Source organism: Paralichthys olivaceus, chromosome 20 (assembly GCF_024713975.1).
Source record: "Paralichthys olivaceus isolate ysfri-2021 chromosome 20, ASM2471397v2, whole genome shotgun sequence".
Classification (NCBI taxonomy): Eukaryota; Metazoa; Chordata; class Actinopteri; order Pleuronectiformes; family Paralichthyidae; genus Paralichthys; species Paralichthys olivaceus.
The window spans coordinates 8,850,001-8,876,351 of NC_091112.1; the positions used below are offsets into that span (position 1 = coordinate 8,850,001).

At 40.7% G+C, this 26,351-nt stretch overlaps 1 protein-coding gene across 5 annotated transcripts in view; it reads right to left on the bottom strand.

Annotated features, from left to right (window-relative positions):
- atxn1a (ataxin 1a) overlaps positions 1 to 26,351 on the bottom strand; it is a 78,720-nt gene that overhangs the window by 25,538 nt on the left and 26,831 nt on the right. For 2 of the 5 annotated variants that reach the window (XM_020090739.2, XM_069516962.1), the window contains one exon: positions 3,018 to 3,124. The exons of 1 other annotated variant lie outside the window; for it this stretch is intronic. The gene's annotated coding sequence lies outside the window, so the exon portion shown is untranslated. Of the gene's footprint in view, positions 1 to 3,017; positions 3,125 to 3,218; positions 3,264 to 24,834; positions 24,961 to 26,351 lie in introns of those variants that run through there. 2 more of the 5 variants (XM_069516961.1, XM_069516963.1) reach the window with 2 other exon arrangements.

Consider the following 26,351-nt stretch of genomic DNA (forward strand, 5'->3'; position numbering starts at 1 on the left):
GGTTAAGTCACCAGGGAATGTAAGTCATTGCAATGTCCTCCTAAGTGACAAAAAGCAAATGTGCGCGCGTGTGTGTGTGCGTGTCTGTTTAGAGAGGACAGCATAATGGAATGCCTCGGCGGTTCAGGACTTGCCAAGAGCACTTTTCCCATACGCAAGGGAGCCAAGACTTCCCCAACCATCCAAGAATAGCACAGACTTTCTCACTCTCTCTCTCTTTTACTCTCTTTCTCACCCACACACACACAGACACTCACACATTTTACTCTCTGGATTCAACAAGAAAGAGGGTGATAGTGTGAAGGATGAAAGTACAGGCTCACGATTCAGTCAGCACAGTTAAAGAGACAGTATGAGAAAAAAAGACAGAGGGACATTTTTAGAATTGTTAAAGTTATGTAACCAGCATTCTTGGGCAATATTGTAAAGATGGCAAAGAAATCAAATCCACAATCAAAACATGGTTATGATCCCATTTTAAAGATAATAATGCTTCAATGAAATAAACTAGAATGAAGTGACGCAGATCGTCTAAGGAAGAAAATATAAAAAGCAAGTGAAAGAGGAAGATAAAAAAGGAAGGAGAGAGACAGACATCTCTGAAATGACACTGAAGCACTATGCTCTTTTGGGGGTAAATGAAAACAGCGCTCAATGTTCTCACACTGTATGCCAATGCTTTGTTTTTACAGTGTTATCTGATTGGACAAACCATTAATATATAGTCCAATCAGAGGGTCGGTCATTCTGTTGCCCTAGGTCCTGAAAGGTGTAGTAGAAAATCAAGATGGATGGTGCAGTTTCCTCTGCAACCCAGGTTTGTTTGCATATATTTCTGGCGCATTCAAAATGTATCACTATTTTTCAACAGCATCATGAAACATAATTAAACCAACGTGGGTCGTGGAAGAGCTTGAGCCGTCAGTCATTTGGAAAATCTATACCTCTTAGGATCTGCAGAAATGAAGGTAACAGAAGCACTTGTCCTCTGACAAGCAGTGTTTAAATGATCTTTTCCTCAAACATCTGCATGTCAAAACTTTGTAGCATCTCTCCTGGCAATGAAATGAACCTTAATGATCCTTAATATCTGCGAATAAATTGGTTTAATCATGTGCAAAATCTAAATCTGAAAACCACAACACTGTTATCTGGATCAGATCATTCATGCAAGGAAATTATTAACCAATATTAATTTTTGCCAGTAATTAGCTACAGCTGAGGTTGTTGCTGAGGACAGTGGGGGCTGCCCAGCGACACATTTTAATGTCCACACTGTTGATGCCTGTGCAGTACAATAATGAAATGGTTTTAACTACTCTGTGATATATACTGTATTATTATCTAAGAGCTAAAACAAATCAGTGCTGCCTTGAGACTTAATCTGCCAATTAGCATCCTGACACTCAATTTCAAATATTAATCTTCCACTCTGACTGCAGCCTCATGAAGTGGCAGTAAGTGTTTATAATAAGAGTTACACATCTGTTGTTTATTGTTCATGCAATAAGGAATCCCTGCGCGTGAGAGGCAACTGGAAAATAAAGCTCATCTCCAAACATGCAAGAAAACGTGGGGGAGAGAACTTGAGAAACTTTGCTAAGATGTCTGCTCACATTGATTTTTCATGACTCACTGGAAAAATGACTTGTAGTGAGAAGAGAGACGATCCATCAGCTCCAAAGATGCTATTCTGCAGTTGACCCTGCGGTTGTAATTTGTAATGGTGGGGGAGAAGGTGAAAAGACAAATTCTCCACTGGGGATCAATACTGCTACAAGGGAGACTGCATGTGCTCCGAGTAACTAAAAAAACTAGAATAAGTACCCTGCGGCTATGTCCCTTCACCTACCAGTGCAGTTTCAGACTACATACATTGTTAACCAGACTCATGGAAGTCACAATGACATTTACCCCTTGACCACTGACATCAGTTAATCTTTGAGTCCACGGGACAGCTTGTCTAAATTTGAATAAATTCCCTAAAGACAGAGGTCACTGTAATCTAGACCTTAAATCTTTGACCATCTAAATCTAATCAGTAAATCCGTAAATCTATGTGAAAATATTTGCAAAATTTTAAAGGATTAGCTTGTGCCAGTCTTGAGATAATGTGTTCACAAGGTCATTGACATTGATCTTGGGTCACCGATATCTAATCAGCTCAGCTTTTAGTAGAAGTGAAGGTTTGTACCAAATTTGCAAAAATTACCTTGAGGTGTTCTTGAGATATTGCATTAAAAAGAATGAGATGTCACTGGAGGCTTCCATTCTCACAGTGAAACATCCTTCACAAACTGGTTCTAAAGTTGTAATACATATTATATAGTCCGTATCACTGCTCCAGCAGAGAGCTCAGATGCAGCCTAATGAGTAAACATACTGCCGGTAGCCAGAATAGCTTTCCTGTACACTAAACATGCCCCTTGTCCAATCACAACATGGACAGGAAGCAAACTTTACTGACTTCACTTCCGAACTGAATCATGACTCCTTATCTCATAATCATCTAACATCAGCTCTATATTGTATAAGAGGGAGTAAGCCACTTGTTTGAACCGAGCCATAAACCCGTGATGTGCTTTGGTTCACAGCAACAGAAAGGCACAACCTTGGTTCCTTCAGTGCGTGCTGTGCATGTGATGAGCTGCCACTTCACTCACATTAATATCAAATGGACTTTACATGCATCTGTGCTGTGACCACGGCGACAGGTTTATCAGCAAAACAAGACTCAAGGGCTTGAATAAAACACGGGGCTGGAAAGTCCTTGATGTCAGAACAAATGACATCAAATTAAACATGACAGTCATAACTAACAGCTTTTAGCTTGGAATAGCAACATGGTAGAAGTGAACCGCTGTATTATAGCTGATCTAGCATGACATCATTTCAGTGCATACCGGATATAGATCTCCATTTATTCGTAAAACCAGCTAACACAGCAAAAATCTTTTATAGACTGAATACACTGATATAGATGCAGTAGTTAACAGTAAGAGCAGGAATACTCTCACCTCATTCAACACAACTCCTCCAGACCCCCCTGGTTTTCAGCAGGTTGTACAGCCCATTTAGAAGGTTCCAGACTATCCCAGAATGCAATGTGTTGACTCAGGAGTCCCTGGTGGATAAAAACAACAGAAGTTGAAATGAAACTATGGTGAAAAAGGGGATTTTTTAAATCTTGCATTCGCTCCAAATCACGCCATACGCACAATATGGCAGGATATGTTGTTGTGCACTGTGCTGTGAGCATAAGCAGGAAGTGCACACAGCAGAAGGGATTTGGACACACAACTGAGGATGCGTCACAGGTTTCAACACAAAGCAACGCATCACCCCAGCTTTAATCAACAAGCACAAACTACAACATGCGATTTTCACATCATGTTTCAAACAGAGTTGTGGCAGCAAACTGCTAATAACCCCCCCCCCCCTCAAAAAAGCTTTCAGTGATGCTACTGATGCACCTGATGATCATCTGAGTAAGTGAGATATATTATAAAGAGATGCCTGAAGCTTTTTACATAAATAAAAAACACAAAGATGTATAAGGAAAGTCTGGAGAAAAATATCTTCACAGACAGTTAAGTGAAGCATTTGTTATGAAGTAAATTTTGGTGAAAGGGTGGGATACAGGCCAAGGAAGAACATATTTGAGGTGACTGGACCAAAAGATATTCACATGCAGGAATCAGACGAAACTCAAAGTTAAAACTGAACTGCAGGCAGAGGTCATGTCATATTTACTGTGTATATAAAAAAGAAAAACTTTGCTGTATCTTTAAAAACATAGAATGTGCAACAAACTGATGTATGCAGACACCCACACCCCGCCATGAGAGATGAACCGACTGATCGTCGACAGAGTGCTCACGCTCTGAGGGACTAATTAGGCGGGTTGTGGTGGAGTGATGGGGATGTTACGAGGATACAAGAGACACGTTCCCTGCTGATAGTCAGCTGCAGCTGGCGTGTTTGCATGTGTGTCTGTGGAGGTGTGTGGGATGTCAAACATACTGACCCACATCTTACATGCCTGAACAAGAAAAGAGGCAGGGATGTGTGTGATTGTAGCTGGCAATCTGCAAAAGTGTTTCGTTGCAGCTTATAGAAGACAGAGAAGGGAATTACATTATGTGGCCGGTTGTTTTGTGCCACATTAGTAACAGTAAAATCATTTCAAGCATACTTCTTATGTTCTGCACGGCAACGCTAGTCTTCTGGGGATTAAGTGCTACACTGAAAATGAAATACTATAATGGATGGGCAAGGGAATGAGACAGAGAGAGAACGTCGAGTATTTCAGGTGCGGGAAAATCAATAGGTCTTAATGGTGGGATACACTATAGAGTCAGGCTAGGCATGTACTGTATGTAGATACATAAATGTAACAGCCGTGATAAGCTGTAAGGTTTGTTTGTAAAGTATATGTAAGAGAGATGGAGGAGGAGGAAAGTCAAGTCTACTGGAGGCTTGGATTACCAGACACCAACTGGCAAAAGAATATATCATATGTCATAAATGAAATGAAAAACATTGAAAAATAGCATTTTAATACAAGTTAAAAGAGGAGAGAAAAAGTGAAGAGAGGGGATCCAGAGGCGACAAAAAATGGAGACAGATGGAGAAAATAGAGAAGACAGAGAAGAAGAGAGAGAGAAACAGATGGTGGTGGAGAAGAGACAGATAGAAACTCAATGGGAGCACAACACTGGCTCAGCCAGCGAGGCACAGCGGGGAGTATGGCAAACCGAAAAATGTCAGAGGAAAGGGAGGAGGACGAGGAAGATGGTGAGAGGGAGAACAGAGAGAGAGGAGGATTCATTCCAAAATTCTCTAAAAACCCTGTTCAGTTAAAACATACTGACCTTAGACTGAAGATTTACAAACAATGATAAGTGTTGTTTTAAAAACATATTTTAAGGGGTTTTAAAAAGTTAACTTGGATTGTTCAGTTCTTACGTTCCTCTAAAGACTCATCCATCTGGAGTTACTAATTGATTTCAAATACAACAAATTGCACACTCAAAGGTAATATCATGTTGCCGAACTACCCATCGAAATGTTCAAGAAAAAGTTTCAGTATCGATTTAGACAGCAGTGAACCGGTGAGAATATTATGAGACCGATTACTCTCAGACACCCACATGCTGTAACAGTCATAAAAGTGAATGTTCAGCTCAGGCAAAGTCAAGAAGCCCTTAACACTCCAAAATGAAATTGGCACTTGGAAGTAAAGAAGCATCTTGTAAAATGTCTTAATTGTTAGTTTGGCAGACATTTTACAATATAATGAAAAGTCAGACAAAATCAATCAAACTTAATGTCATACAGCCACAAAATGTCCATCAGTCTCACAGTAATACTTGTTCTGTGAAGCAATTTGTTTATGAAGATGATGCAATAAATCTGATGTGACTCTGATGTGACAGTGTGTAATATTTAAGTGAAAGGGATTTAATACTGAATAATCCAAGTAATGTTTTCACTGCTGTGTAATTGTCTAAATTGTAGAAATTTTTGTTTTCTTTATCCAAGAATGGCTCCTTTATATTTAAATACTTCATAATTACATGGGGAGTGGGTCCTCTCTACAGAGGCCGTCATGTTTTGTACAGTCGTCCAAACACCCAACTGAAGGCTACAACATGTTCTCCTTCATGTTTGGGAGGCGAGGGTGAGGTGAGTGGTGTTCAGCAGCAACATTCAACTTCACCACTAGATGTCACTATATATAATCACACCGAACCTTTAAATGGTCATAAATGCAGTATACTGTATCTTTAGCCTGAATACAATCTTCTCCCCCACAACACACACACACACACACACACACACACACACACGACTAATGACACTTTGTCTCAATCTATCATGTCCAAACCAGAAATCAGGTAGGCTGATTTAGTAGTGAATGGTTCAGTGTAAACCACATTAAGTGAAGGGTTGATTGAATTGCAAAGCACAGTGGAGCAGACAGCTCCAGGAGAGGAGTGTGTGTGTGTGTGTGTGTGTGTGCGCTATGTTATGCTTTTGTCTAAAGTGAAAGTGCATTCAACCTCCACACACACAAACAAATTATGTGGCTTTGCGTGGCGCTCTGGATCAAGCAGCGTCGACATTCAACATGCTTCGTAAATGTCCCCTGTGTGTGAGCGTTTCTCTGTACTCGACTAGAATCTGGCATGATTACACCATGAATACTTCTGTCCACTCGACCGTCGCTTCATCTGTTTAAGTGCCTGCATTCTTGCCATTTTCTCTCCGCCAAGTGTATCCAAAAAAAAAATTTTGTCCACCCACAATCGCCGTGGCTCCTGCCAAATCTTCTGCCTACCGAACAAGCTTTGCCTATAACAGTGCAGAACAGTCTCTCTTTTTTTTAAATGGCTGTAGACTGTGGAACCACAAGTACTGGGTTCAAACACTAACATCAGCAGAGGGTTTACTCAAAAATGCTTCTGAAGGTCGCGTTCACCACTGTATCCCAGTTACAGAGAAAAATACAGTGTGAAACATCAAACCCTCAGTGGATGAATGTAACGTTAAGGAGATGAGAAAAACATTACTTATAGTAGTTGAGAGCATACCTCCGTCAAGGTCTAACCATAAACTCAACCCATAAAATTCAATCAAGCAGCGCAAACTTTCATACGCTCTTATATATCAGTTCCGTAAATGGGCCTCGTTGTTTTCATCAACATCCATGAATTATATTGAAAAATGTTTAAAAACCTCCAATTTCGCAATGTTAAAAATGTGAAAAAAAATTAGATCCTGGATCCACCCAATGAGTCATATCCGTACCAAAATGCAATGGGTTCTTCTCTGATCCTCACCACATTCTTCCACCAAGTTTGGGCGAAATTTCTAAACGTCTGCATGTTTAAGCGTTTATAAATACTACTACATTTGCTGTAATACAAAGGCCTGAGCTTGTGATAAATATGACAAACACATTCACAGGAACACACACACATAGACAGAATTCTTCTGGAGCTGACGTAGTGTCTGACAGCTACTTGGTTGGTTGAGGCAGAAGAATGCAGTGACTTTTTTTGTACATGTATGAATCGAGTGTGTGTGTGTGTGTGTGTACAGCCCAAGTGACTGACCATCATTGTAATGCAAGGGAAATGCCTTCCTCAACCACAGCCCCATTTTCCTGGACTCCATCTCTCAGCATCTGCTGCACCACCACTGAGGATCAACCCTCTGGAGGTTGGAGGTGCTTAAGAGCACAGAGGAATGTTATCAAGGGTGCACACATGTCTGCAAAAGACCAGTGGCCTTTATACATATCGACATCCTCCCTCAACTGTTCCACATTCTTTTGTTGCGTTAAGTAAATTCCTGTTACTGACCTGAACTATTTTTAATAACAGATTTCAAGGGACAAAGAAAGAGAGATCAAAAGCCAGGATGCAAGTACAAATCATTCGGTTGAGACAAACATAAAAGAGAGGTCAGTGTTTCCAGGTTAACAATAGTCTCCCTCAAGAGTGAAAATCCTGCAAGTGACAATCAGGGATATTTGGAATCACATCACACTGGTACATTTCACATGGTTTTACTGATGGAGATCATAGTTCTCACCCACTCTGTTAATTAAGAGTGTTTATCATAGGGCATAGAATCAGTCGACCAGTTTGCACTAGAATGTGGCTCAGGCTAAAATTTTCTGTCTGAACCTGTCTGAGTTAAAACTAACCAAACCCCACCCGAACACAACAGGCCTTCTGGATGTCTGGGTCCGAAACTGACCCAAGCCTGATGATCAATTAAGAGATGAAGACAAAAAGAAGAATAAAGACCAATTTAGTTAATTGACTGATCAGCTAAAGGAGGTGTTGTTTCTATGTTTTTTTCACTTCCTGGATCCCTCCTTCAATATTCATGACAATGTCTCCTGTCATTTAATGACATGCATATGGTGTTGTGTCCTTAGTGGAGCTATTTTGTACTTGGTAAGGTTGTACACCTTTACTTTACACGCACAGGCACACACATGAATACATTCTTGCATACACAAACACAGAGATGGGACAGGCACTCATTTGTCCCAAATAAAGACAATGTGGAGTAAGAAAAATCCAAGGCTCTGTGCTAGTGTTCAGTCTCTGCGTTAAGAGGGCGAGCTGAGAGAATAGGAAGCATGCTTTGTATGCCAACCCTCTTTTTGGCAGACACACAAGGACACTCACACACACACAAACACATGCACAAATACATGCACGCACCCAAACACACACACACTACAAACACACTGTGGAGTGCTTTTAATTGGCTGCTGATTTGCCAGTTAGTGTTCTTGCCACTCTCTTAACCTCACTGTGCTGGCCCCCTGCCCCAGAGCCTGGCAGAGACACAGCTGGACCTGGAGAATGTGAGCATGAGTGGGCATCCTGAAGTAATTAGTTTCACAAGAGTGTGTGTTGCTGTGCATATATGTGCACTTTATGGATTAATGTTTAATGTCATTAATCAATAAATGATCTATGACTCTATGAAGTCTCATTTTAAAAAGATGCAAAAGAGGATTAACATACTTTTTTAGTTTTTTGCACACACACACACACACACACACACACACAGCATGTGCTTTGTGGCAGTGCTATCTGCAGCGTAGCAGCGTAGCAGTATCAGCAACACATTTGTGTTAACCAGAGGTTATTACAAAGGACATTACAAAGGATTTGTGGCCCAGCTGTTCCAGTGGTGCAGCTCAGAGGCTCACAGAGCATGATCAGCTGAACTGGGACTCTTTAAAAGTATGGCAGTGTGTAACCACGTGGGTGTGCTGCAGAGCATCTCAGACAGAAAGGATGAAGATGTAGACTCAGACACTCAGCGGTAAGTGATAGTTTAAAGACAACTGAATTGAACAGGATGCGGTAGACATACCTCATACTGTCTGTTCAACAACGTGTGTGTGAGATTTATGTACCAGGAGTCATCCTCTTCAGCAAAATTTGGCAAGGCAATGACAATCACTACTCTTTCCTCTCGCAAACCAACACACACACACACACACTAACACACACACAAGCAACTCAAGGTCAAAACAAAGAGGATGGTGTGTGTAGTCTCTCTCTTGCGTGTGAGTGATGACATCATTACTAGAACAGAGCACTCTGTAGCTGATTGATGGAGAGCAAGGTTGTTATGGTCAGTAATGCTCTTAGCTCATCTCCCAGCAACCAGACAATTGGACCTTGTCACTGTGTTTGTGCGCGTGTCTTTATGTGTGATCTTTGTCGACACGTGTACATGCAGTAGTACGTGTGGATATCCCTGTATCGTACTGCTCTGTTGATAATCAATCAGATAAGCAGATTACGTTCCAGTAGCTGAACATGTGACCACATGCTGGCTTGATTCTAACCATTACAATGCTGCAATGTAATTACTTAAACAAAGTTAACACATTTGGCTTTAGAACAGTGATTATTTCCAGTGTGTGCTAATGTCCCTGTTTTTTCCTCCAGTCTCTCTCTTATTCAAATTTGATTTATTCGCCCAAATGAGCATTAGCCAACATTAAAATATTTAAGTTATGACAAAGTGTGTAACAAGATGAACATTCTCAAAACATGAATTATTGTAATGACTAATAAGTAACAAACAATAATATAAAATGTCCTTCAATCTAAACATGCATGTAAATATTAACATGGAGGATATACTAATATTCACACTATGAATGTATCCACATTTAATTCTAATGCAAGATGTGAACTACATTTACAGAGATGTTTTCTCTCTAAACTGACATCCAAGTTTGCATTTTTAGGACAAGGACTCGCTCTTCATGGTTTAATTCTCAGAATTATGTTTATTTTGGTTGTAATTACATTAGATGTACTATATTTAAGCAGATGGATTAAAAAACAGCTAATTTTCAACATCATGTGTCCGACTTGACTCTCCTTTCTGTCTCGGTAGCTATGATTTCCTGAAAGGCTCTCTCGGTGGTCAGTATTTCAAAAAAAAGTTTTTTAGCTCTGTGAATGGTACAGACATGTTGAGCTGGTGCTTGAGAGTCAGCAGGTCATATTCTGGCTTTTGTGGTTTCCATATGAAATATATATCAGTAGAAGTCTTGATCACTTCAGGACATGTAGCTCCAAAACTTCCTGGCTCTCTTTACAATTTCAGTGGTTCACTTCATTATATATGTTCACAGAATATACACAGGGACATTTCTGAGGAGTCTGAAATCAAGGTGAAGAAGAGGTGGCCACAAGGTTTTTAGGTAGATCTTTTCTCTTTCTATAGTACAACACTGACTGACTTGTAAGCAGATACTCTGTTCGACCTCTCTCATGCGCCCTATCGGTTTACCGATCTCACACATACACGCCGGCCCACTTCTCAGATGACCACCCATTGAGAAGCAAATGAAAGAGACACAACATTACCATCACGCCACACAACAACAACCGTGGCCCGGCCTGCTCTGGTGTCACCTGAGTGGCTGAGGCTTATCAGGCTCTTCGGCAGACTTCACACATAATGAGGAATCTGAAATGACTAAACAGGAGGTCAAAGGGCAACAAAAACAGGACATTGATATTTTGAAGAGCTTTTTATAAAAACAGGTTCGTTTTTTTTATTTCCACCGAGACGACAATTTAAATTCAGTTGTGGATATACTGACCATCTCATAAGGGAAGGTCACAGGTTAATGCAAGAGTCATGTGTCTTTTACTGAAAGAGAAATATCCTCTACAAGTAAACTACTTTCTTTCTTCTCCATTTACTTGGGTGCATCAGTTAAAAGGTGAATTAAAGGTTATTGGCTGTGCAGTGGATCACAATTTCTCAATGAGTATTCAGTGATGTGGACGGCAATCCAACTTGTTTCCTTGCACAGGAAGTGAGAATATCAAAAGTAGTTCAGCTCAGACTCAAACAAACGGCACTGCTGCAGAATGACAACAGAGTTTCTTTGAACCCAAGAAAGATGGAAAAAAAAGAGACAGAAAAGTGGAAAAGAAATGCGTTGGCAGATGAGGGTGGGGTGATAACAAAAAGAATGAATAAGAGAAAGAGACAGAACACAAAAGAAGAAATGAAGAAACAGAGTTGAGGCTGAGTATGATAAAAGAACACTGAGTCTCTCTCTCTCTCTCATTCTAAGATCTTCAAAGACTAAAGCAGCACTCCTGAGACACTGCACTGGTGGGACACACACACACACACACACACACACACACACACACACACACACACACACACACACACACACACACACACACACACACACACACACACACACACACACACACACACGCACACACACACACACACAGATGCGAGACAAACTCTGTGCTACCCTCCTCTGAAACAAAGTAATGATACACTAGAAACTCAGGCAGACAGATGAAAAGGGAGAAAGAGGCTGAGTCACATAGAAGAAAAAAAACACTGATGGCATGAAAGGAAAGAGGAAGGAATTAGATAAAACTACATTCAAGATATGTGATGGGAGGAAAACTGCAGGCCGGATGCCAGTCACATATGTTTACAGAACAAGTTTACAAAACCGTCATATGTGCATTTAATGAGAAGTGAAGCGGAAAAACTCAATAACAGCAATTTTAACGTACAACATGTAACTTAGGCAGCTTTGGATATCTCAATAAAAATAATATTAGAGCTAGTTGGAACACGTTGAGAAGCAGCGTAGGATCATGGCAGTTGTCTTCACCACCTTCAGTGATAAAAATCTACCTGGTGCAAATGAATTGTTATATACAGCTGCTCAAATCAATAGATCAAATGTATTGCCACTAGTACTGGTAACCCCACAGAGAATTATCACAGTCACACATTCACAATAACAACTTCAGAAGATGCAGCCAAGTGGTCAAAACATATTTAATGCAGCTTTAATTTGCTTTATTTCAAAATGTCATACTTATAATTATTCATTTAGGAAAAAGTTAACTCTCATCAATAGCAACATGTTACTACATTATTTGTGACCAATTTAGTCCAAAAAATCCACTATTCTTCAAAAAAACATAACCGAAATAAAAGCAACATAATAAAAAAGCAGCAAAGAGGCTATTTCTTCTCACATCTTAGAAGATGAGTCTTATTCCGCAGCATGAAAGTGTGTGCAGCACATGGTTTATCACCAATCTGCACGGCCGATAAAGTCAGACTCATTATTTGCTGCTCGCTTTGTTCAATCTGTTTCTCCTCACTTCTTTCACCGTCTGCTTTTTTTCTCTTTGTCTCCGTCTTTCTCTCCTCAACTCGTCGAACTCTCTTGTCTTCCCTCGTCGCCTCTTCATTGTTGTCATTCAATCTCCCTCACTTTGTTTTGTACTGTAGCCCCAAGGCTGTGTGCATCTCGATCTTCCTCGTTTGACCTTCCTGCTTTCTGTCTCTCCTTCACCCACCATCAACCCCCCCACCACCACCACTTCCCTGTGGGTATAACAATGCTGTTGCTCTCCAAGTCAGTCTACTCATGTGTGGCCTATTGCACACAGTATACACTTGTCAAACGAGCACTCGAAGGATGTTTTATACACAGCTCAATTCCACGCTCAATTGATTAACTGACAGGCCGTTGTGTTTGATGAAAACTATGTATGTTGATGGTGACTGAGCAGCATGTGTGCTCTGAGTTACTGTACACATACAATAACCCAAAGTGTCACTAGCTAGGCTGTAGTCAAGTAGGTTTTTAAAATACTTCTGTATTGCATTAAATACAAGCAGCATTTAGTGCCTGTGTTTTAATGAAAAAGATATTATGTAAACGAAAGAATCTCGTTATTCTCGTTAATCTCTGTTATATCAGAAATCAAGGTACTTTTAACACTAGGACAAATAAAAAAGATGGACAAGAGATGGTAAAAGTAAAGAGGTTGTTAATTTTTCAGCTTATTTATGCTCCACTTTATTATCTACCACAGAGCAAGTCCCTGACTTAAGTTGCACTTTGTTGTTCATGCTAATGTCAAGATGAGAAGGTGAATAGAGAATAGAGATATACTCCTTTAAGAGCAGGGCTGTAACAATTCTCTAACCAAAACCGAAATCGTGGGTCCAGACCTCCACAGTTTCTATGCTCATACTGGTACAATAGATTTGTTATATCACCTTCAGAAGTTTCCAGATAACTTCGCATTGAGAAGTAAGTGTGAACATGCAAAAAAACTGACGCACAACTGACGTTAAGTTCTTTCCTGGCACTGAGTCCTTATCTGTCAACCTGGGGGCTCACGTTGAATTCATTATCTGATGGGTCATGCATGAAATAGACCCTATGACAGACTCGTGATATGATTTGGCGAGTCAGCACAGCCATAGACAATCATTATCGGTATGTGAACAAAGAATGGATCTACATTTTTATGATTAAAATGATATGTTGTCAAATGTGTAAAAGTGATAAAATTTCACTTGAAAAGAAAATCATGGACGTCTTCAAGATCGATCATGATGAAAAAAACATCAGATTGTTCTTATAATGTGTATAATATAAAACATCTGTATACATCACATCTGTTCCCTATATAAGCACAGATTTACTGAGTGTGACTTTAATTCTAAAAATGACCTTTATAAACTTTTCAGTCAAGATGCTCTCATGACTTTAAACCCTTATTTTTCTAAGGATATTGCAAAGCGATGCTGCAAGATCCGGAGAGTGCTGTGAAAGACTGAAGTGCTAATATGTGTAATGCATTGGTTCCATTGTGTTTGTGTCTGTGTGTGTGAGAGAGAGGGGGGAGAGAGAGAAACAGAGTAGTTGTGTATGTAAGAGTAAGGATGACATCATTACTATGACTGGGCGCTGGCTGAAGGAAGGTCGTTATGGCTCACTGCCACGAGCTTTCAGTTTGTGGGCATGTGTGAGTGTGAACATCACTCCCTCTGTGTGTGTTTGTGTGTGTGTGTGTCGGTATGTGTTATGTGAGTGTGTCTGTATGTGAGTGTGTATTCTGTCTTTCTATATTCTTCTTTCCATTTCCTCTCTGTCCTTCTCTCTTTATCCATTTCTTTTTTCCCTATACGACCTACATGACATCCATCCTTCTGACAATTTGTCCTCCACTTCTACTCTCAATGCCATGCCGCATACTAAATAAAATCTAAGGCAAGTTTATTTGTATAGTCAGCCATTTACCAGGTATTTTGATGGTGTAGATCACACAGATAGAACACATAGTCATTGTCTTATTTTTCTTTTACTACCTCTTTTATCTCTCCCCGTTGAGCTATGGTCGTTTTTTTTTCTTTCCTCTCTCCATCTCAACATATTTATCTCCCTTCCTGTCCCTCTCCTCCGCCTCCTCTCTACCCTTTCACTCCCTTTCCATAACATGCTCGTCCTCCTTGCCACTTTCTCTCTTTCCTCCCTTCCTCCATCTGTCTCTCCCCACCCTCGCTGTCCTTCACCTCCCTGTATCCGCAGAGCACACCCTCAATCCACCCCAACTTTATGCACTGACTGTCGCTCAGTTGGTAGGTGAGCTACCCCCAGTGATAGTCATAAAGTCTCCCTTTACACACGCGTGCACACACACATACACATGCACACTCTCGCTTTGCGCATAAACAGTGCGATCATAAAGCTGACACTGCTGTCATTCAGACTTATAGTGTTGTAGAGAAACACAGCGGGAGATAAAGCAAAGAGTAAACGTGAGAGAGCTGTATGTGTGTGTGTGTGTGTGTGTGTGTGTGTGTGTGTGTGCGTGCATGCGTGCGTGAAAGGCTAGCGCACAGAGGGAGCCACAACAACATTGCAGCAAATCCAATGAAGAAAAAACTTAGTACAAGTATTTTTACTGAAGGGACTTTCCTATATGCTAAGTTCAACAACCATACACTACAACAGCCATTTGTGTGTGTGTGTGTGTGTCCCATTACATCATCAAATGGTGTTGTGGGCCCACTCACACACACAAAGAGACACTCACACAAAAATAGAAAAACAGTATACACATGTTTTCTCTGTAGCTGTGTGTGACTGTGTTGAAGTCATATGATTGCAGGGGCACACTGGAGCTTTTATAATACCTTTTCACAATCACTGTGTTAATACTTAAGCCAGGTGAATCACAAAGGAGGGAAAAATAGAGGGAAGGGAGACAAAAGAGGGAGAGACAGAGTGAGTGAGACAGAGAGGAAGGAGGGGGCAACATTGCAAAGAAGCCATTGTGTTTATCATTGGTAGAAAAACTACAACCTGCATCAGGTCTGTGACACAGTGCAGAGACAAATCGACTGCATTCCACAGAGGAGAGGAATGTCTGCTCAACATCTGCTCAATGTCTGAATGAGGAAATTGGCTGAAAAGGTTACATTCCTCACCTACTACTGACTAGATATAGACCCAGTATCTAGGTAAAGCATAAACAATGAGTAAACATGCCATGGCAAAGATCTGAAAGGTGAGAAGGGTCTTCCTTTATTAAGGCTGTGAAAAGAGAAAGAAAGACAGAAAGAAAAACAGACAGGGTGAAAGAAAGAAATGTGCAGTGACTATTCCCCATGCAATGCAAACCTTAGTATACCTTTGAAATTTATTGCGATCAAAATGCATTTAGCACCAACTTTAATTTGTGCAACTTCGCTTTCAGTCGTTTAACTCTGACACACTAAAAACTAGCATGTTACACCTCATACTGGCAAAGAGAATGACTATGTGTCTGACTGGCTGGCTGACTGCACAGCTGTCTGAATGGCTGAAAGCCTGGTTAGCTGAACAGCTGTGTGGCTAACTGCACAGCTGTATGGCTGGCTAACAGACAAACTGAATATCTGTCTGACTGGCTGGCTGCCTGGTAACCAAGCAGCTGTCCTGCTGACCGATCCAGCTGTCTGACTGACTGAGACCTGCCAATGAACTGAACATGTCAACGTTTTTAGTGTCCGTGATTAGCTGAGTAACTGACCACATTCTTATGAATATGTGCAATAAATGGAGCGAAACATAAAGTCTACATCATGTTTTCACTGCATGCATCTTTTTACCTGAATGACTATGTTTTGTTTGTGTGTTTGTGTGTTTGTGTGTGTGTGTGTGTGTGTGGTTGCTGCAGGGAGGGGGGCTTTTGCTCTCTGCTGTTACACAATACATATTGTATAACAACTGGCAGTGTGTGGGCGGCTCCCACCATCTGGAGAGATGCCACCCCTGCCGTGCCTGACACTACACACACTTTGTGTGTAGTGTCTGTTTGTGTGTGTGCATGCACTTTATTTTGTGTGTGTGTGTGTGTGTGTGTGTGTGTGTGTGTGTGTGTGTGTGTGTGTGTGTGTGTGTTTGTGCCTACCCTGCCGCTACAATTAGATACAGCGTCATCTACAGTAGTTAGGTTCCTGGGTTCATGTACATGATGAATTACAGGGAGGAAATTGAGTGCAATGCTACACATACACTGTGTGTATTTGTTGTGTGTATCTGGACTACACATGTATTTCTGCCTGGGTACATGCATCAATAAATGTATCCACGGTAATTCTCCATTATCTCTATGTGGTATTGTCCTCTGGGTGTTTGACAGCTGACAACAGATGGTGAAGACTTCATTATCTGGCTTAGCAGGAGCTAAACTCTCGCTGTTTCAAAACTGGTTCTGGGTTTCCACAGAGATCAGCCACGGAAACGTCTTCATCCACAGATAAACAAAAACACTCTCAGAGGACCACACACTCTCTCACACACACGCACATACTAACACATGTGCTGAAAGAATCCACTGCATCAGCTCCGACCCAGTGCTCAACAGCGACCTGCTGCTATGGAGAGGAAAAACATGGCTTTCCAGTCTATTTTGGGGTAACTGCTGTTACTTTTTTTCTGCTGCATATGTCAGAATCCAACAAACTGTGATGGCAAGCATCGCCAACAACACTGTATAGCAAATGTGAGATGCTTTTTAATTACCGGGCTTAATTATTTGCCTCCCTGTTGCTACTGATCTGTAACTAATCAAGTCTAACAAAATGAAATGAAGACGTCAGGCTGTGAATCACGGTTATTTGTGTACTGAATTTTTATAATCACAATGAGGTAACGATCATGTTAAATAAGAAATAATAATCCAAAAGAATACGTTATATCTGGAATAGTTCCACTCACCTACTTTGTGTGTCATGCTAACTTTTAATTAATGTTGTTTGCATGAAGAGCAAATGGATATTACTGCCTATTTTGAGAGAATGTGTGCATACTTTGGTGTGTTGTTTTTTTTCAAGGTGAATGTGTAAGATCCACACTGTTGATGAGGTGTTAACATTGCCTGTGTTTTTAGCAGACGGCTTCACACTTCGATAGGAAGGCACAGGAGCTTGCAGCCCGCCTGCTGTAACAGTGAATCCCAGCTTCCTTACCTACAAACATCATATGAGTCTTTACTAATAATTATTTCCTGAATGCAAATGCATGGCTTTGACACTGTTTGGGGTTGTCTTGTAGTTTCTACATAGTATGGTTATTACATGTTTCTTCCCTGTATTACTCGTATCAGTCTAAGTACTTCAACCATACCAAATATCAAAATGCAAAATGAATTTTAAACTCCTACATTTAGCTGGTACATTTTATAACTTGTCAGGCAGGAACCACTCGAGGTGTTGAAAAGTGGGAGAAAGTGTGAAATATGTGGAAATAAAAATAACTGTGAAGTTATGTGTCCTCTAAAAAGAGGAAATGAAATACCTTGCTGCATTTTTCATGCCCTCACCTGCTAAAGCACATGAGGGTGTTTTTCATGCGTTTACACATGCACAGACGCATGAAAAACAAAAAAAGACACATGGAGAAACAACTGCTTCTGAATTACACTCACAGAAAAGCAGTAACTATCACACTCTTACATGGATAGAGCAGGTCTCTCACCACAGCAGAAGGGCCGAGTTCATGACTAAAAGTGCGTTGACACAGTTCACCAACTATAACAAACTGCATATTTGTGACCCGTGCATGAGCATGCAAGAGCTGCAGGACTGATTGATCTGCAATTTGCCAATGACAATCAATCACGAAGGATGACATTACAACCTGTGTGTAAAAAGAATTTGCAAACAGCTTTTGTGAAACAAGCCCAAGGATAACTGAATTCACTTGGCTAATGCCAGCTCTACAAATAGTCCATAAATGACCATGGAAAACTAAACTCCGGGTGACACCCAGGCCCTATAGAGCACACAGGAAGACCACTGCTGCTGTTACATAATATTTCATTCTCACTTCCTCTTTCTCATTGACCCCAGACAGGAAATATGTCATACGCAAAATCCCTGGGGGGGTTGTAATGAAGCTTAAGCTGTACAAATGTGAGTGTATATGTGTGTGCTTTCAAAAAAGGGTGTGTGCAAGGCTTACAGTACATGCCTTAGATCTACTATTGAAGACTTTGTGCAGAAACACACACACACAAATACACACACAGGTCTGAAAAGGTTATGGGAATGACTCTTTGGCTGCATTTTGAAAAGGGAGGTAGTGTAAGAGAGAGAGAAGAAAGCAATAAAAAGAGAGCAAACGGCCTGTAAAACTTCTTTACAGTATGTGCACATAACCAAACAGAAGACTGAAAACATGCCATTCATAGTTTTCATGTCTGTTGAAAGGCACGGTCAGTTTTAGATGTTCAAACACAAAAAAAAAAATCAGACTGCTCTGGATTTGACTACAGAAGAATTTTAACTGCAGAGCTTGGGCCAATGGAAAAATACCAGGGAGGGGCCTCATAAATAAGGGACCAATGACAGCTCATATCAATATTAAAGAGCGGAGAGGACAGAGGAAGCAGGGGCAGAGAAGCTCAGGAGTCATTTCAGGAATTTTTAAAGTGTTCAACATGGCAGTGAAGCTGTATTGTTTCTATTTCAGTCAATCTGATGATTATATTCTTGCTTTTTCTTGATCTTATTTGATAAAAAGAGTTGTCAGAATTAGTTTCTGTTTTTCAACAAGTCCCTTTCCGAACACGATTTGTACCAGAGCCCATGAAGCATTTATCGTGACTTGAAGAAAAGAAAACGATGCCCTCCATACATCATCTGAGTATAAACTATCCTTTGGATCTATCCCGGCTGTCATCTTTTTTGCTTCTTTTTCTTTAAAGTGAATACATCAGCAAAAAGCCACAATTGCTGCTATGTGACATGTTCAACATACCAAGCTTTTCCCTGTAGAGCTGCGGTAGTTATAAGCAGTGCTGTAGTTGTAGAAAAAAAAAAGGTGGATGAACTTCAGTCACACATATACGAGACCATATATAGACTATATACATATTATAGACTATATATAAGACTAGAACAACTAAAATCCAAAATTGAATGTATTCAGTCATTTACTTAATAACTCTACACTGAAACAAATTTGAGGGACTACATAACTTGAGTGTTGCAATTTCATGTTACTTTATACATCTATACTCAATTAGATCTCAGAGGCCAGTTTGCAAGAGAGACTGGACTTTGAGAGTGTGCAAGCAGCGAGTGCTTTACTATCAGTAGATGGAGAGCAGGGGTTGCATGCCAGGCAACAGTAAAAAAAAAAGGGGGGGGGAGGGGGCAAGGTGAAGTTGTGGTCATATTATGCTTTATTTGAACTGGCACCATGTATTGATTTGTGACACCAAATCTATGCAAACAAAGCTACAACTGCTGGGCCAGCCAATCGTCGTCCTGCCACTATCCTCCAACCACAAAGTTCAAGTGGGATAGAGTGAAGAGAAAGAAGTAGACACAACCACTGTAAGTAATAAGTTCTGGGTGATGAAAAACATAGATACTGTAAGTTGAAGTATTTTCCCACCACCTCCTACATTTCTGTGACTCCTAGTCAGTCGTAACCAGTGGGTGGTTTATGGTGTTGTAAAATCTAATCTGACCTCTGATGAGTCACTCTCACTCTTAATCTCTGTACTTTAACTCAACACCTTTTCTGCTGCCTCAGTGATGTTCTCGGTGGCCCCTCTGTCCTGCAGCCCTCTAATACCAAGGAGACTGAAAGCTATTGAGACTCATGTTGATGGGCTCGCATCAGTTTTAAAAGTTATTTATTTCAAATGATTGATAGTAATTCTTCTGCTAACATCTTTAGGGACTGACAACTGCAGTTTCTGAAGTCCAGAGTGATATTTACATCTCAACTTTTAAGGCAACACGTCGAGTGCTCAGAAAAAGTGAAATTAGAAGATATGACTGAATGGACCAGAACAGCTCTATAAGTGAACCCTCGGTTGAGATTATATGTCATTGGCTGATTTCAGGGTCAAAGATAAACTTTAAATGTTCAAGTTGACAAGCTTTTATTTCTTTGTCCTTTCATGTAAAAACTGGTATTCCTTTTAAGGCAATCTAAGATTGTTATTGAGCAAATTATTCTTTATTTGTTAAGCTGCAGCATGTGTAATGTAACTCAATAGGTATTAGTCTCATTTGAAAGATAAAGACACATTCGATAGGAGTTATGTTGAAGACGTTCTTTTGCATCTAATGCAGTATAGCAGCCAGTGTTGTACAGTATAATTAGATACAAACATATTTTTAAAAACTCCTGGTTTGTACTTTTGCAGTTCAGGGTGGAGTTTTGTGAAAAAGAATCCTAGTGAGGGAGCTGGGAAGATGCACAGCAGTAAATAATGACTGTCTCAATACACAGGAGATTTTTAGACACTGTAATAGCAGGCTGTAATATGGGCCAAATCTGTCCCCAAGGACAACCCTGGATTAACCAACATCACTCAAATCACACAAATGCACACGCACACACTGTAGTACTGAGGATCAATCTCCTCCCAAGCCTCCTCCCACTTATTTAATAAAGCATAATAAAAGAGAGAAAGAAGAAGGGGGGAAGGGGAGAGGAAAGATAAAATTGTGTGTGAGAAAGAGGAATGGAGAGAGAGAGAGAGCAAAAAACGATCTAAAGCGGGAGCGAAGAAAAGAGAGATGGAGACAAGGCAGAGAAAAGAGGACAGGCATTTCAATAATTCACAAACTCCTGCTTCATTTAGAATATAATCAGTGCCCAAACTGGACCCATGTGTCCTCTACATATGACACATCGTCCACTGGGTCGGGCTCACTCACAAACTCTTCCAGTGTATTTGTGTGTGAATTTGTGCAAGAAACAACACGTGTTAGGATGAATGTGTGGGTGCACGGAGGGGTTGCATGAGGTTAACACTACAGACAAGCAGATATGGATTTCTATTAAAGAAGTAATGTAGATTCATTAGTAGGAATGGTGCAGTGAGAGGAGAGAGGGGAAAGGGCTGAGAAACATACCGCATTACATCTTTGTATAAGAAATCCCTTTTCTGCCTGCCATGGCCCAAACGGCCACTTTAGCAACCTGTAGACATTCATACTACAATTATCTCTCCATGTGAAAATACAGCAGGATATTAATTCAAAGGATTCACTGCAAGCCAGGTGATCAAGTTTCTAACATGTGACAGACACAAAACAAAAAAAACATTCTCTGATGAAAAAAAGGTGCTGCACACTCGACCCTGACAAAGATGTCAATGTTTAAAGACAACAAATTTTGACCGATTTTGGTGATAAGGGCCAATTCTGGATTTCCACAGCAGAATTGATGTATTATGTCCTGCCTCCTGCATGCCACGGCCCAGACGCCACCCCACGTCTGAACGTTCCGGACGTTTTCCTGTTGCTGTGAACGCGTATGATCACTTGCTATGTTCTTAATGTATGAAAGGCAAACTCCAGTACATATCTGAACACGGCTCAAGTGTGACACATAAAAAAGAGACACAGCTACAACCCTTCTACCAACCGAGTCTAAAAATACCCTAAATAGTCGTCTCCATTACTCCATTGCTCCTGGGAGTTTGTGCATATGTGGAGCAACAGAGGTCCACAGTCCTGAACATAGAAACATGCAGAAAAAGAAGGATGCTTCTGTGCGTGTGCGTGTGTGTGTGTGTGTGTGTGTGTGTGTGTGTGCGTGTGTGCAGGTGGCCTGAGCCTGTCCCTTTGTGCATGTATGTGCATATTTATTCTTGTATTCTCATGTGATGAGGTGATTTGCATGCACTGCCCCATGCTAGACACTTTCCAGGAATTGTACCGTGTCACTCGGTAATTCGTCTAAGACACTACAAGAGGAGGGAAACAAGATGATGTTGTCAGAAAGCCATTACTCAAAATGTCAATGTGCTGAAGATAACAAACAGAAGAAAAGTTACTATTGTGTGGGTTAAGATTTCATCAAAAAAAACCTCAGCTAATCATGGTTTAGATCAAACAGGAGTGTGTGTGTGTGTGTGTGTGTGTGTGTGTGTGTGTGTGTGTGTGTGTGTGTGTGTGTCATTCAATGTGACCTACAGCAGCAGGCATCTCTGTTATGTAATCCTTGCTGTCAAACACGTTCACACACACCTCCGCAAATGGGTATATATACACAGACACATAAATATACACACTTTGAACACAAACACACGTTGCATGCGTGCACATATGCGCGCGCACACACACACACACACACACACACACACACACACACACACACACACACACACACACACACACACACACACACACACACACACACACACACACACACACACACACACACACACCTCCGGTGGTTATTCTTCAGTCATGGTGAGAAAACCCTGCATGGTATCTCAGCACAATCTAGACGTGTGTTCCTCCCTCCTACAGCAGGCGCTCTAAATAACTTAATAGTGAAATTAATGGTTCTGAAGTCTGCAAGTCTCATCGTCATTTATACTGATGGTTAAATAATTTTCAGGGTGACATTGAAATTGCTGGCGCAGCGATTAGCACTGCAGATTGGGGTCAGGTTATTTGGAGACTCTAAATTGTCCGTTGGTGTGAATGTGAGCATGAATGGTTGTCGTTCTCTATGTCAGCCCTTAGATACAATGGTAACTGGTCCAGGTTGTACCCCACCTCTCACTCAATGCCAGCTTGGCTCCAGGTGATCCCCGCAAACCCTCAAAGGATAAGCGGTATAGATAGTGGTTGCATGGTTTCAAATCTTCTCAAAAGAAAACCCCTGTACAGAGGCAAACTTATTATTCAGTTATTTTTAGAAATCAACTTAAGTAAAGTCTGATTTACTTTGCACTAAGGACCTACTTTCATATTATTTTTAGTACAGTGAAAGAGCAAGTACACTTGCTTTTGATTCACTGTCCCTTTTCCAGCCGTTAACTCCTCTGATCCACACATTTATGAATGACATTATGGCAGTTCCGTTTATAAAACCTCCCACGCACTATTCAACACAGCCTACAGTTATGTACAGTGGCAGGCTCGTGGCATTTTGCTGCTCTGTGATGTTTAAAGCACATTCCCCATCTAAGGCTATCACAATACTGTATGAAGTCAAAGTTGAGCGTAGCACCACAGCACTGAATTATTGCTCAGTGGGACTGTGTTGTACAAATGCATTAATTAAAAGGTCTGGGGATTTCAGTCCAACAAAGAGATTTTATTTAACAGAGAACTAATAAAAATATGTAAAGGACTGAGAAGATTATTTTTTCTTGAGTGTGATTCTTTCTTCAGAGGCCAAATCAATTTATTCTGGCAACAAACCACAAGTGTAGACTCATTATTAAAAACACATGTAGTTGCTGCATGACTCACTTTTCAAGCACAAATTGCAAATATTTAATTGTTTCAGTTTCATTCTTTGCCTTATGGCATATGTAATAGGTTCTGGACTGTTGGTTAACCAATTAATCCATCATCTATTGAAAGTCACAGGGGAACGGGAGCAAATCCTATGCTGACATTAGGCAAGAGTTGAGATATACCCTGGAAGGGTTACCAGAATATAAAGGGGAAACATATGGTGACAACCATTGACACTCACATTCACATCACAAGCAATTTGGAGTCCCCATTAGGTCTGCATGTTTTTGGACCTTGGGAGGAAGCCAGAGTACTTGTCCAAACACAGGGAGCCCACACAGAAATGCCCAGGTCGGATGTTAGATCCAAACCCAGAACCTTCTTGCTGTTATACTGTAGTTTAGGTGTGTACAAACATATACTGTGAGCTTTAAAAATCTCTCAAGTAGCACCATTGGATAACAACTCCTGGCTATCACTCTGCATTATTCCATTAAAATCGCTCAACTGAGGCCTGTCTGTCATTGTTATACCATTCAGGGAACCACAGGGCGCTACATTAGCCCCAAGTTCTTTCTGCTCCCCCCAAGTGAAGGGAAACTAGTTTAGCTCAATAGGCTATTAGCCCACACCTCTCCACACATAAAAGGATAGAGGAGCATAAGTGGAGAGTATATGGGGAAACTGGTAAGTGGCCATCCATCAGCACTGCCGTACTGACAGCACCAACAATTAGGTGATGGCAGGAGGGCTTGGTATATACAGTACTATAAGGTACTAGACAGGTGCCCTCTTTTTTGACAAACAGTAAGGATCCCACTGCAAAACATGTAAAAGCTCATGTCAAAACTAAACTATTCCTATCTACATCATTACTGGCAAAAATAGTCTTAAAATGAAGTGTATTTGTCTCTCTGCCCTCGGCGGAAGCTAACTTCACTGTTATTTTAAAGATAATCAAGACTTAAGAAACTGCAAACTTGCACTTGTAGTTGTTTTTTTTAAGCTAATTGTACTTACATGGTTCTTGCTGTTCTGGGTTTGTACCCTCATGGTTGAATGTACTTATTGTAAGTCGCTTTGGACAAAAGCATCAGCTAAATGATACGTAATGTTATTATCGCAGACAGTGGGAGGCAGTGATTGGAGCTAACTACGAAGGTATTGTACTGATGTCTGATTATGGGCATTGTGTAAACTCACCAACCGATGCACTTGCACTGAGAAACACTCCTCTGAGTCTGCCCAGCAATGCCAAACACTTCGGAAGAGGGACACTGACATACATACGACTGGAAGCAGTGGCTGCTAATGTCAAGGTGCTGTTTACTATTAAAGAGAAAAGGAGACAAGGGGGAGAGAGGATATGGAAGGGAGACAAGGGGAGGGAGTGGCAAAGTCAACAACAGTGAGCCATGTAGTGAAGAGCATAGGGAAACTTAGAGATATAAGAGCACAGATAGATGAAAGGGAGAAAAATGAAGGAAACATTGATGAAGAGGTGAGAAAAGAACAAGATAACAGAGGCAACACGGCACAGAGTTGGAGTAACACATAGGAAGACAGTCAGATAAGAAGAGAAGAAAGTATGTGGGTGGTGAGAGAGATGACACTTTATCATACAGCCTAGTTGTTAAAGCAATAAACTCTCTATAGGTCTCAGCATAAGGACTTTCCAGGTGCCACAAATGCCATCCCCATTCATCTCACTAAAAGCTGAAGTTGCTGAACTGAGCTCAAGTTCCCCTGGAGAAAATTGTTCATCATGAACTCCTGACTGTTTCAGAACATCCAGGCACATGTTGCATTAAAATATCTGCGAATAGGAACTAATTTCTGAAGCGAGGTCCATTTGCTTTTTTGTTTCATCATTATATGTACAAATGAAAAGCAATCCGAGGAACAATAGAGATCCTGCACGTACAATGTATATTCAATACTTACAAAATACTACAATTGTCCTTCCACAGTTTCCTAATAATACAAACATTTTACACAACATAAAAGATCTCTTATTTATTGCTTTGCACTGTTGTGTCATTATAGAGCTGTGTGCAGCACTCTTTCTTGACCTGTCACAATCACACTGGCATAGGCAACAAAGGTTAGTGGCCCGTTAAAACATCCATGAAGTTTTTTCCATCATCAGCAGGTGGTGGAATTTAGTATAAATTCAAGAGATATCGCTTTAGCTGTGGGTGTTTACACACCATGAAGCATACAGTTCTCAGCATGGCAGAACTCAGCTTGACACCAGCCCCGCTCATCGTCGTCCCCCTGACCCCCATGACCGATCAGATCTAAAAGTTCATCATCTGGAGATGCCCCCCAAAGTAATTCCTACCATGTTTGATGAAATCTGTCAATGCTATGCCGGCATGCAGGGTAATAAATGAAAGTTTGATTTAAAGCTGGGCTGAAGTTGTTCCCTAATCTTTTGTTGAGCTATTTCTATTGCTTATTATTGTTATACAACTGTGGCTGAACAGTTGCAAAGATGTTTAAATATGATACTTGGTGTCATTTTCACTAAAATGTGCCCTGAAGGCTAAAATACATAAAGGCAACAAGTGGTTTCATGATTGTACCGATGACATTTTTTCTAAGAAACTGCATTGACAGGAAAACCTGTAAATTATCTAATTTGCATGATGTCTGGATCCCGTCTGACTTATCATCCTCTGATGTGATCACTCCTGCCAATTGCCACCCACAAGTCC